Source organism: Bos grunniens, chromosome 19 (assembly GCF_055505025.1).
Source record: "Bos grunniens cultivar Pamir isolate PY7600 chromosome 19, Bosgru_T2T1.0, whole genome shotgun sequence".
Classification (NCBI taxonomy): domain Eukaryota; kingdom Metazoa; phylum Chordata; class Mammalia; order Artiodactyla; family Bovidae; genus Bos; species Bos grunniens.
The window spans coordinates 28,709,857-28,721,087 of NC_141183.1; positions in this window are offsets into that span (position 1 = coordinate 28,709,857).

Here is an 11,231-nt window from a genome sequence, read left to right on the forward strand (position 1 = left end):
GTCAGTGCCTGAGCAATGTCCGGGGTGATGTCCAGGATGCAGGTTCGTCAGTGGACTGAAGGGAAGGGCGACCACCCTTCCAGGCCCAGATCTGACCACTGGTTTGGGGACGGGCCTGGGCTGGGAGGGGCAGCACGTGTCTTCCCTGGGCCGTCTCGGGAGAAAACCAATTGGTCCTCCAGCAGGGGGAGCGTTATAAAGGTTTGGAGCGCAGGCTTTCCTCTCCCAGAGAGCAGGTGTTCTACCTGTTCCCATGTATTTCCTAGGGCTTCCCTTGTGGCTCAGCTGGTAAAGAATCTGCCAGCAATGTGGGAGACGTGGGTTCGATCCCTGGGTTGGGAAGATCCCCTGGAAGAGGGAAAGGCAACCTACTCCAGTATTCTTGCCTAGAGAATCCTCATGGACAGAGGAGTCTGGCGGGCCACAGTCCATGGTGTGGCAAAGAGTCGGACATGACTGAGTGACTGAGCATAGAAGAGCACATGTGTTTCCTGAGCCCTGCCCTAGGCCAGGTGCCACTCTGGGTGCACGCTGGGAAACAGAGCGAGGGTCCTGCCTTGCTGGAATGTCTGTTCTAGGGGGAGGATATCAGAAGGTGATAGATGCAGTGAGGAAAAAGCAGTGCAGGGAAGGGGCTCAGGATTGGGGAGATGTTTGCAGCTTTAAATTCAGGTGTCAGGAAAGGTCTCACTGAGCAGGTCACTCGAGGGAGGTCGGTGGGCCTGGGGAGACGTCTGGGGGAACAGCCAAGCAAAGGCCCTGAGGCAGGAACGTGTTTCATGTGTCACACAAACAAAGGGGCCAGTGTGACGGGGTGGAGTGTGGGGGCGGGGGGTCTGGACTTGGGAGTGACCTCCAGGCCCTGGCTGTACTTTGCCTTTCACCCCAAGAGCTGCCCCGGGCTCACAGGCTCCCTGGGGACTGGAAGGGTCAGCAGAGCCCAGAGAGCAAGAAAAGGTTCCTGAAGCCCTCAGGCCCTGCGGCCACCCCATCCCCCAGCAGGGACCCTGCCCTCCCAGTCCTCACCCCCCCCCCCGCCTTGCCCCCCTCCAGCTTCCCTTTACCCTCTTCTCTGTTCCCTTTGACCCCAGGGCCACTCAGCCTATGTCTGAGGTATACCTAGTCTGCATCCTCTCCAAGCGTGCCTGACCCAGGGGAGGCAGCAGGGGTGGGACTGGCCTCTCTGGGAGGAGACCCCTTGATGAATGTGAGTACTCACAGCCCAGATCACAGGGCTGGGCTCCTTCGTCTTCCTGACTGCCCCTCCGGCTGCTCTCCCTCCCCAGTGAGGCTGCAGATCAGGTGGAACCGAGATCTCAGTGCTCCTGGGTGGGTCTGTGGAGGAGGGGGCGGTCATGGTCTCCCACGTCCTGCACACCTGCTGTGACGTCCCCAGCAAATCATTGTTTGTCACGCTTGAGACTCAGAGAGGTTCTTTGTCCCCGCGTCCCTGTCTTTCATGGGTGGCTGTCTCTACCACACTCCCTTTTAGGGACCAGGGATTCCAGACATGGTGAGGGACACAGGGTGATGGCCCAGAGCCTGGAAACCGGGCCCCTGCCCCGGGCCGGGTGCCAGCCCACTCACCCGAGCCTGTGCTGTCTCAAATCCTTCGGCCCTAGCAGAAGCGCCCACAGTGTCCTGACCTTGCAACTGTGGGGGGTGGGGGTGAGCCCTGGGCCCCTGCCCCCAGCTCTAGGCATGGGGGGAGCACTCCGAGATGGGCTGGGCTGGGCTGCCCCTTTTATGGGAGGGGAGACAGGTCCAGGGAGAAGGGGCTCGCAGCAGGGGTGGGGCTGCAACCTGGGGTTTCCCCTGTGCTCTGGCCTCCACCTGAGGACAGTCCCGTCCCAGCCTGGGTGGAGCAGAGCTGGGAGCACCCCTGCCCCTCGCAGTTCCTCTGGTTCAGCTGCTCCCACTCCCTCAGGAATGCCCCTTCTCCACCCCAGCCGCCGCAGCCCCCGCTTCCTCCTCCTGCGGGCCTCTTGGCCTCCGGCTCCAGTTACCCCTGTTCCACCACACCTGTAAGCTGACCCTCTGCCACATGGCTGCCCCCCATCCCAGCCTGGAGCAGCAGCCGAGCACCCCGGCTGCCCCCCAGTCTCCATCCTGTGCAGCCCTGGGTGTGCACCCGCTCTCCCTGCCCTTGCAGACCCTGACTTCCCCACTCTGGATCAGGCTGCAGCCTCCAGACCTGACTGAGGACCAGCTGGACTTTGGGAAGGCAGGTCCCTGCTCTGGCTCCTTGAACCCTCATATCAGGTCCAGAGTGGCGTGTCCGTGGGGTGCCCGGGCACACAGCCTGCAGCTTTGCTCTGAGTCTCAGGGGTCCCCGGGTACCCGCCCTGGGCCTGGGGCATATGTGTGCCTGCAGCTCCTGGGGAGCGGATCTGCTTATCCTGGAGCCAGAGGGTGGGAGCCTGAAGAGGCAGTTTCAAGACTCGTTGTTTCAGGAGAAAGCCCTGCAGCCCACACTCCCCTGGATGCCAGCTGCCCCCTGCCACTGGTCAAGCTCACGGGCACTCACACCCCTCCCACACCCTGCAGGGCCTTGTGTACAGACATGCAGCTGGCCTTGGCCACACAATCACGTGCACACTTGCTGGGCTCTGTGGCCCCTAGAGCCCAGTCAGGCCTGGTGGCCGCAGTGAAAATACCTCAAGCAAGCTGGTCACTGAGGAGCAGCCCCTGGCTCCTGCGGGTGCTGCTCTGCCCACAAACACGTGTGCACACATATGTACTGCCAGAGGCTTGCTCCCTGCCGCTGCTGTGGCGATTCTTCCTCTTGGCTTTGGCCGTGTCTCATAACCCCCTCCCCAGAGCTGGGCTCTGCCAGGAGACCCCCTCATGCCTGGCCCATGGGGAAGACCTGCCCAGCACTCTCAGTGCAGGAGATGGGCCTTTTGCTGGAGGCCCTGCTGGCCCCAAGTCGGGCGCGACAGGCCTAGGCCCTGTGACTGGCACAGGCTGCTCCGCCCTCACCTTGGCACCTGCCCAGCAGCACCTGTGCCTACCGAGGACTTGCCCCCCCTCACCTCAGAGGTGGGGAGACAGACAAGGAAGTGGGGAGAGGCTGCTTCAGGGAGCTGGGCACACCTCCCCCACACCCCGCCTCCTTTGAGACTGCCCCCTGGGAAGCCTGTGCATTCTTAGATAGGACCTTCAGGGCCATTTTCTCCAACCGCCCAGAGAACGCAAGTGTCTTGCCAAAGGTCACACAGCAAATCCATGGCACAGCTGACCAGACTTACACTAGAGCTCTGGGGGCCCCATGTGTGCATGGTAGGGGTGTAGAGGGGCAACAGGCGGGAGGGAGGAGGTGGGGCTGGGTTCCCAACGAGCCTCCCCTCCCCTCTCCTCCCCTCCCCTCCCCTTTGCTGCTCTCCCTTCTCTCCCTCGCACGGTTTGTTTGGAGAATGACTCACAGGAATGCAGCAAAATCCTGATGGATGAGGAGGCAGGGCTGCAGTACCGGAAACCTCTCCAGGATAGGGAGGCGGACTGAGCTGGGGGGCCAGGGAGGCTGGCAGTCAGGGGGCCCTGCGTGCAGGTGGGGAGACCAAAGCCCTGGGAGAGCTCCAGGCGCTGGCCACCATGGAGCCTGCTGTCATGCATGTGAACACGCGCATGTGTGCACACGGACACACTGGCAGACGCATGCACAGGCACACGCATACGCTGGCACACATACACACCAGCACACGCACACACACACACTGGCACACACATGCACACACACACGCACGCCCGCACACACACACATGTGGGCCCAACTGCAGCAGCCCCTCTGGGCTCCAGTCCTCCTACCTCTTCTCTAGATCTGACCCCCCACCCACCAGGCACCAACCCTGAGTTTTCCATTGCTGTGCTTCCCACAGGTGCACAGGAGGTTGACAAGTGTGAGTGCTGAGCGTGACCCCAGCTGGACCCTTCTCGCCCACAGGTCATAGCAGAACCCTCGGGGCAGGAAGCCTGCCTCCTAAGGGGCCCTACTGTGTTGGGCGTGGCTGAGGCCAGGTGGACAGGGTGCCCCCAGCTCTGTCAGAGGGGGTGTGCGGTGGACCTGAGCAGGTAGGTCAGGTGGACCCTTTAGCAGGGCTTGCAAGAGCAGGCACAGGGCACAGCAGCCACCAACGTGGCGGGGGCTCTGGGGGCCTGGGAAGGGACCAGGCTGCATGTCTGGAGGCCCTGTGGCCCAGGCGACCAGATCCAAGGTGTCAGGAGAACCCCTGTCAGGGTTAGGAGGGGCACTGCATGGTCTGTACTGGGCGTGCCCACCAGCAGAGACACTGCCAGTTCATCCAGGTGCCCTGTGGGTGTGTGGGCTTAGCATGTGCCTGTTTTACTGGAGACAGCCCAAATATTCACTGACCTCTGACTCCATGCTAGGTGCAAGCTGCCATTTTAGTGGAGAAGGTGGGACAGAAGGAATGTCAAGCGATGTGTCCTGGTCAAGGAGAGGAGGCAGGCAGAGCTACGGGGAGAGGTGGGGAAAGCAGAGACCAGGAGACACAGGTTCTAGGTGGGACCTGGTTAACAGAGGCCAGTGTGGCTGAGGCAGAAGAAGCCAGATTGCACAGGACTGGGAGCCACTGATGGTTCTGAGCGGGGGTGGGACGGGATCAACTTGAGTCTCAGTGGATCCCTTCGCTGATGGAGGGCTGGAGGGGGCGGAGTGGGCACTGGGAGGCTGGAGGAGGGGACGCCCTGGCCCCTAGAAACAGAGAGCAAATAAGTGGCTGTCGGGAGCTGTGGTGCTGGGGAGAAGGAGGAGACTGCTGCGGTGGGGGGGCTGCTTTCCTTCTGATGAAAATGTTCTGGAAATGGTGGTGATGGTTGCAGGACTGTGTGCAGACACCAAAAACTGTTTTGACAGGGTGAATTTTACAGTATGTGGATTCTACCTCAAGTTTTAAAACTTTAGAACCTGTCAGGACTTCTAAGCAAAACTGACTTAGTGATAATCGTCCCAGGGCGAGGGGAACCCTGGATTTTTTTCCTTTTTACTTGCATATACCTCACAACTTCTAAATTAAAACTAGGAATTTCCCTCTGAAAACTAAGTGCTCTGTGATGGGGTTACGGAATCGATGGAGGGCTGCTGGGTGCCTTTCTCCGGCCCATTGGGCGCCGTCTGTAGTTCTGCGGGCTTTCACATGGCTGCTCTGGGCTTCTGGAATTCCATGCCTGCTCACGTGGCCTTGGTCGAGTCACAGGACTGGAGATGCCCGAGGCCCTCCCCTGGCCTGCATGGTGTCCCCACCTGGAGACCCCCTTCTGCTTGCACGCCGTCAGCCCACAGGCGGCTCCCCACCTCCAGAGGCGGCCCGTTCGTTCCTGGGCAGCTCTGCCTGTGAACAGACTCTTCCTTATATGGAGGGGACGCTGTCCTCCTGTTGCTTCTCCTCCCCCTCAGCTCCCTCTCTGAGCCCCCGTTTCTGGGTCTGTGGCACAGGGGCCCCCAGTCCCTCTCTGCCCCCACTGGAATGCCAGGGGCCATGAGGTTCTGGGGTGAAGCGGGGCTGAGGGGCCTCTGCCCCAGCAGGTAGCTGAGTAGGGTGTGCAAATGCAGCATTTGACTGTTGCTGTGAAAGTGGACTTTGATCTTCATCTCAGAGACTGAAAACCCAGCTCTCTCCCTTGACCAGAAGGGGTAACCATCCCCAGAGATCAAGCAGGCAGATCCCCCGGCGACTTCCACACACTCATTTCTGTTAGCTGGCACAGCCAGGCCCTGCTGCTCTCCCTTTTGAGAGGTGAAAAAACAGGCTGAGAAACACAAGGGGAAGCAGCCAGTGGTCTCTTGCCACATGTCCTGGGGGTGCTTGGGACCATGTTGGAGGCTGAGCAGCACTCAGCCTCCAGTGTGGCTGCTTCGACTCTCTGGGCTCCGTCAGTCTATGGGAGGGGCTGGTCCTTGCGTCTGCTGCAGCTGCTGCGGAGTTGGGGCGGTTGTCCGGGCCGCAGACTATGAGCTTTGTGCTCAGTTTAGGGAGAGAGGTATTAGCAGCCTGCTGTCCAGCCCATGTCCCCCCGCCCCCATCTCACCACTGCCACCTGCGAGCAGGAGCATCACCCCTCTTTCTCAGCTGTGGAAACCAGGCTCAGAGAGGGTGTGGGGCTGCCCAGGGACACACAGCCAGCACGCTGCAGAGCCGGACTTGCTCCCGGGGGCCAGCAGGGGCGGTGCTGTTCCTGGTTCAGGGTATGTGGGAGGGTGCGACCTCAGCTCCTAGTAAGGACATGCCACCGCCGGCCTGGTCTAGGTGGACACGGACAGGAGGGCTCGAGAGGGAGAGCAAAGGCCCCAGAAGCCCTGAGCTGAGCTAGGAAGGGGCTGGAGGGGTCACGTGAGCCACCAGAGGTAGAGACACCTGTGCGCGTGGGGGAGGGGACGGGTGAGTCAGGCGGGTGTGGGAGTGTGTGCACGTGTTGCCAGCACAGAGAGGAGGCTCTGCGTATCCTTGCTCTGTGCCCCTTGCACGTGTGTACCTGCTCTCCTGGCCTGCATACAGTGCATGTATGTGTCTGATTAGGGGAGTGTGTGTATATGGAGGTCTTGATGGCCAGGATCTACTGTGTGATGTGAGCAGTTTCTCTCCTTGAAGTGGGGGGTCTAAGGGAGGTTGCGACGCTTGGTCTCTTACTGGGCTCCCACCCCAGCAGGCAGAGGAAGCCACTGGGGCCCAGGAAGGGCCCGTGAGAAAGTGGGGGCTGTCTGGGGAACCCCCGGGCCTAGGCAGGAGGGCTGTGTGTCCCAGCGAGAGGGGCAGGGGGCAGGGACAGTCTGTGTACACACGTCTGTGTTGGTACCCGTGTGTGTCTTTGCATGTCCGCTGGACTGTGTTGGGGCTGTGCCCCAGGCCTGGTTATGTGTGTGTGTCCAGCCTGCATTCACTGGCCCGGGCAGGTCTGAGGCCTTAGTGAGGGGTCACTTGAGTTGATGGTGCTTCTTATTTGGGGGGTGAGTGGCCCTAAAGTGGGCCTTTGCCCTTCATCCCATATAGTCCCTGGAGGAACGTGTCCACGGGATGGTCACTATGGTTTGCCTCTGCTAGCATCAGGGTTCAGGCTGGGGTGGGGTCAGAGATCAGTCTGTGGCTTGAGACTGTGGCTGGAGTCAGAAGTCCATCCATGGTCAGTCTGTGGCTGGGGTTGGGTGGGGGTGCTGGCACTGTAACGGGGGTCAGGGGTCAGTCTGCACTGGTGCAGAGGACCGGTGAGGCCCCAGCCACACCGCTGCCCCTGCCTCTTGCTGAGCCCCGCTGGGCACCAGGCAGGCATGAGGCTGCAAGGAGCTGCTCCCAGGACCAAGTCGGGACACCAGGCAGGCCAGAAGCACTGGGGGCAGGTGACCATGGTCATAGTCAGGAGCCAAGAGTGCCGTCTCCAGAGAATGCAGAGTGGGAGAGGGGCCTGGAGACCCCTGCCTGCCCTCTCCTCCAGCCTCCCTTCTCCCCGTCCCCACTGCCCTCCACTCTGCTCCTGTCTCTCACCCTCACTCCTTTCCCCACCCTCTGGACTTCATCCATGCTTCCCAAATGTCTGTCTGTCTTCCCTCTTTCCTTTTCATTCTCCCACTGAGCCCTGTCCTCAACCACCAGCCTCTGTCCTCAGAAGGCAGGGCCATGCGGTCTCCAAGCTCAGCGAGATGGTCCAGCATCTCAGGTGCTCTGGACGCTGAGAGAGGATGGTGGTGGAGGGGTGCTTCAGGTGTGCTGGCCGGGAACCCCCAGCAGAGGGAGGCTAGGGGTCTACCAGTAGGGGTATGTGTGTGAGAGAGAGGTCAGAGGCCTCCTGGTTGGGTCCCATGCCCAAGGAACAGTGTCCAAAGCAGGTGGGTCTGCCCTGTCTGAGTTGGAAGCTATACGACCTCATCTGGTGGGCTCTAGTCTAGGAAGGAAGGATGGACAAACAGAGAGATGGCAGCGGAAGCCCAGCCAGCAGAGATCAAAGGTTGTACAGAATGAAGTGAAAGTTAAAGTCACTCAGTCATGTCTGACTCTTTGTGATCCCATGGGCTATATAGTCCTGGAATTCTCCAGGCCAGAATACTGGAGTGGGTAGCCTTTCCCTTATCCGGGGGATCTTCCCAACCCAGGATCGAACCCAGGTCTCCCACATTGCGGGTGGATTTTTTATCAGCTGAGCCACAAGGGAAGCCCAAGAATACTGAAGTGGGTAGCCTATCCCTTTTCCAGTGGGTCTTCCTGACCCAGGAATGAAACCAGGGTCATCCTGCGTTGCAGGCGGATTCTTTACCAGCTGAGCTATGAGGGAAGCCCTTATAGATCAAAGGCAGGGGAGAAAAAACTGGCTTTTGGCCTCACATTCAGCAAACAAGGTGAGCAGACCCCACCCCAGCCAGCCCCTAGGGCTGTGGGCCTGCCCACAGATGCATGAAAGGGGGAAACTGAGGCTCAGTGTGGACGCCACTTGGCAGATCAGGCAGGCTTCCAGCACACCCACTAAAAGTGAAGCTGGCTAAGCTGACAGATGGGCAGGAGGGTCACTGACAGTCACAGGGGTAGGAGAATGGTCTGCCCATGGGAGAGCCCACTCCACGTGCCCACCTGGCTGCCCACAACAGCTAATGCTACCAGCCCGTCCTCCAAAATAAACCCAGAACTGGATGTGCTGTCGGCTCTCTGAGCCCCCACCCTGTGAGGCCTGCTCCAGAGATATTTCATCTGTCGCCTCATGAGACCTGGGGGCCTCACAGATATGCACAAGCGCCTGTGGGTGGCTCCTGTCACTTCTGTGTCCCCGTCTCCTCCCACGTGCCCCTTGGCTCCTGCACTCCAACCTTGGCGGCTCCATGAGGGTTCTCGCCCTGCCTCAGCCTCTGGGCCCCCACCTGTGCTATCCCCTCTGTCTGGGCAGCTCTGCCCCCAGGTAGCTGCCTGCCTCCTGCCTTCGTCTTTCAGGTCTGTTCTCACCTGTTTCAAGTGCCAGTTCCTGGGCATCGACTGGAAAACAGCTCCCCCACCCCCATATTTCCAGCCCATGCTCATGCTTAGTCGCTCAGTTGTGTCTGACTCTGTGACCCCATGGACTGTAGCCCACCAGACTCCTCTGTCCTCCTCTGTCCATGGGATTCTCCAGGCAGGAATACTGGAGTGGGTTGTCATGCCCTCCTCCAGGGGATCTTCCCGACCCAGGGATCAAACCTGAGTCTCTTGTCTCCTGCACTGGCAGGCAGGTTCTTTACCACTGCGTGACCTGGGAAGCTCTCCTTTATTTATTTGTCGCAGCACACCTCACCTAAGTGTCATGGATGACACTGTGTCCCGACAAGGAAGAAGGGGACCTCCATCTTGCTCCTTGCTCTGACTCCTCACACGTAGAACGGTCCCTGGAACATAGGAGGTGCTCTGTAAATACTGCCCAAGTGGATGGGTGCCAGGGGCCACTCAGCCATCTGGCCTTCAGAGACCCGACTGTGAAATGGGAAGGGTGGCTGAGCTGAGGACAAGATGGAAACTTGAAATTGCTGGTGCACCTCTGACCCGAGGCCTGCGCACCTGCAGACCAGGTGTCCGGTGCTGCGTCCTTCCCTCCGCGAGCCACAGCCCTCCAAGCCCAGTAGGCCTGGGGGTCACCGCACCAGGACTGAGCTTGAACGAGACGTCTGGCTCTTGGTAGCACCTGCCGCGCCTGATGGCTGGAGTCTGTGTCCCTCTTCTCTGCCTCTTGTGCCCACCAGGAGGGTGGGCCCTGGCTAACCCCTTCCCTAGTGGCCTGTCAGTGAGCCCAGCATCTGCCAGCCCCCCGACTGCATGGTCTGCCTGGGCACCCCACTCCTCGGCCCCTATTTATTATTTCACCCTGAACAGCACCTGGACACAGGGTCTGCAGGAAGGTGGCTCTTCAGACAGTGCTGGGCAAGTGAATGGGCACCATCCTGGCCCAGGCTCTCAGGCTGTGACCACATCTCCCCCCAGGAAACAGCTTCCCCCCATCGAGACTGTGAATGTTCACCCTGGCCCATGGGACTCTCCCTCTCCCTGCCAAACCTGGAGCAGGACTTACATGGTGGGGCATGGACTCAGACCCCTGGCTGGAGCAGGGAGCCAACCAGCCCGGCACCCTCCCCTCAGCATGAACGAACAGAAGACCTGCCATGTGGTGGGCCCGGCCCACCATCCTGCAAATCCCGCTGGTAGGGGCTGATGGAACAAGCAAGGGGTCCAGGGCCGTGCACACCTCAGTCTGAATCTTGGTACTGTTGCTTCATTCATTGCTTTGCTAAGAGCATCCTGAATGCCTGCTATGGGCCTGGCACTGAGCCAGGGTCTGGAAATTTACAGTCAGGTGGGGATCAGTTGTCCTGCTGTGTGTTCTTGACAAGCCCTCTGATGGCTCTGAGCCTGGCTTCAATCAGAGATGGGCAGAGCCCTGCTGTGACAGCTCTGGTGGAAGGGCCTTGGCCAGGTGGGGGCGTCTATCCTCTGCCTGGGAAAGGGCTCCGTTCTCCTTTGGGATAAGCGGCAGCTCCGCCATCTCCTTTCTCCCAACCCCTTGGACACGTGCTCGGAATCCAGAATACACCAAGGGCCCTCCAGTGACCTTGGATGAGTCATACCACCTGTCCTTGCCCCACTGTTCTTCATCCCCTCCCATTGTTCTCCAGAGGGGCCCTGGGTTCAGAGAAGAGGAAGCGTCTGGATCAGGCTCAGTCGTTCAGTCACCAGATACTTATTGAATCTGTGCCAGGCACCATCCCAGGGACGGAGGAGGCGCCAGTGAGCAGACAAACAAAAGCGCCTACAAAATACATACATTACATGTGGTACATTAGAAGGTGGGGAAGAGCATTCCAGGCACAGGGATCAGCAAGTGCAAAGGCCCCGCGGTGAGAATGAGACAGTGGTGAAGGGGGCAGGGGAGTGAGAGTGTGCATGTTCCTAGGGAAAGGGGGCATCCACCACCACCCTTTTCCCCATCTGCCAGCTGGCCTGTTGGGGGGCTGCCTGGAGGAGGTGGGTGAGTCAGGATGTGACAGAGACAGGTTGAGGGTCAGGCAGCGCTGAGGTTGAGTCAGGGGTCCCAGGAGGAACTGGGACTTTTTTTTTAATGGTGCACGCAGTGGCCTCAGGACTGAGTAACCCTGGTTCCCAGGCCAGATAATTGAAGACAGAGACTAAGCATCTGCATATTAGAGGTGGGTGGGGCTAGAGCCCGGAGAGGAGGGGGTGCTCAGGGTGCTCAGGGTTTGCTGCATCCTCACC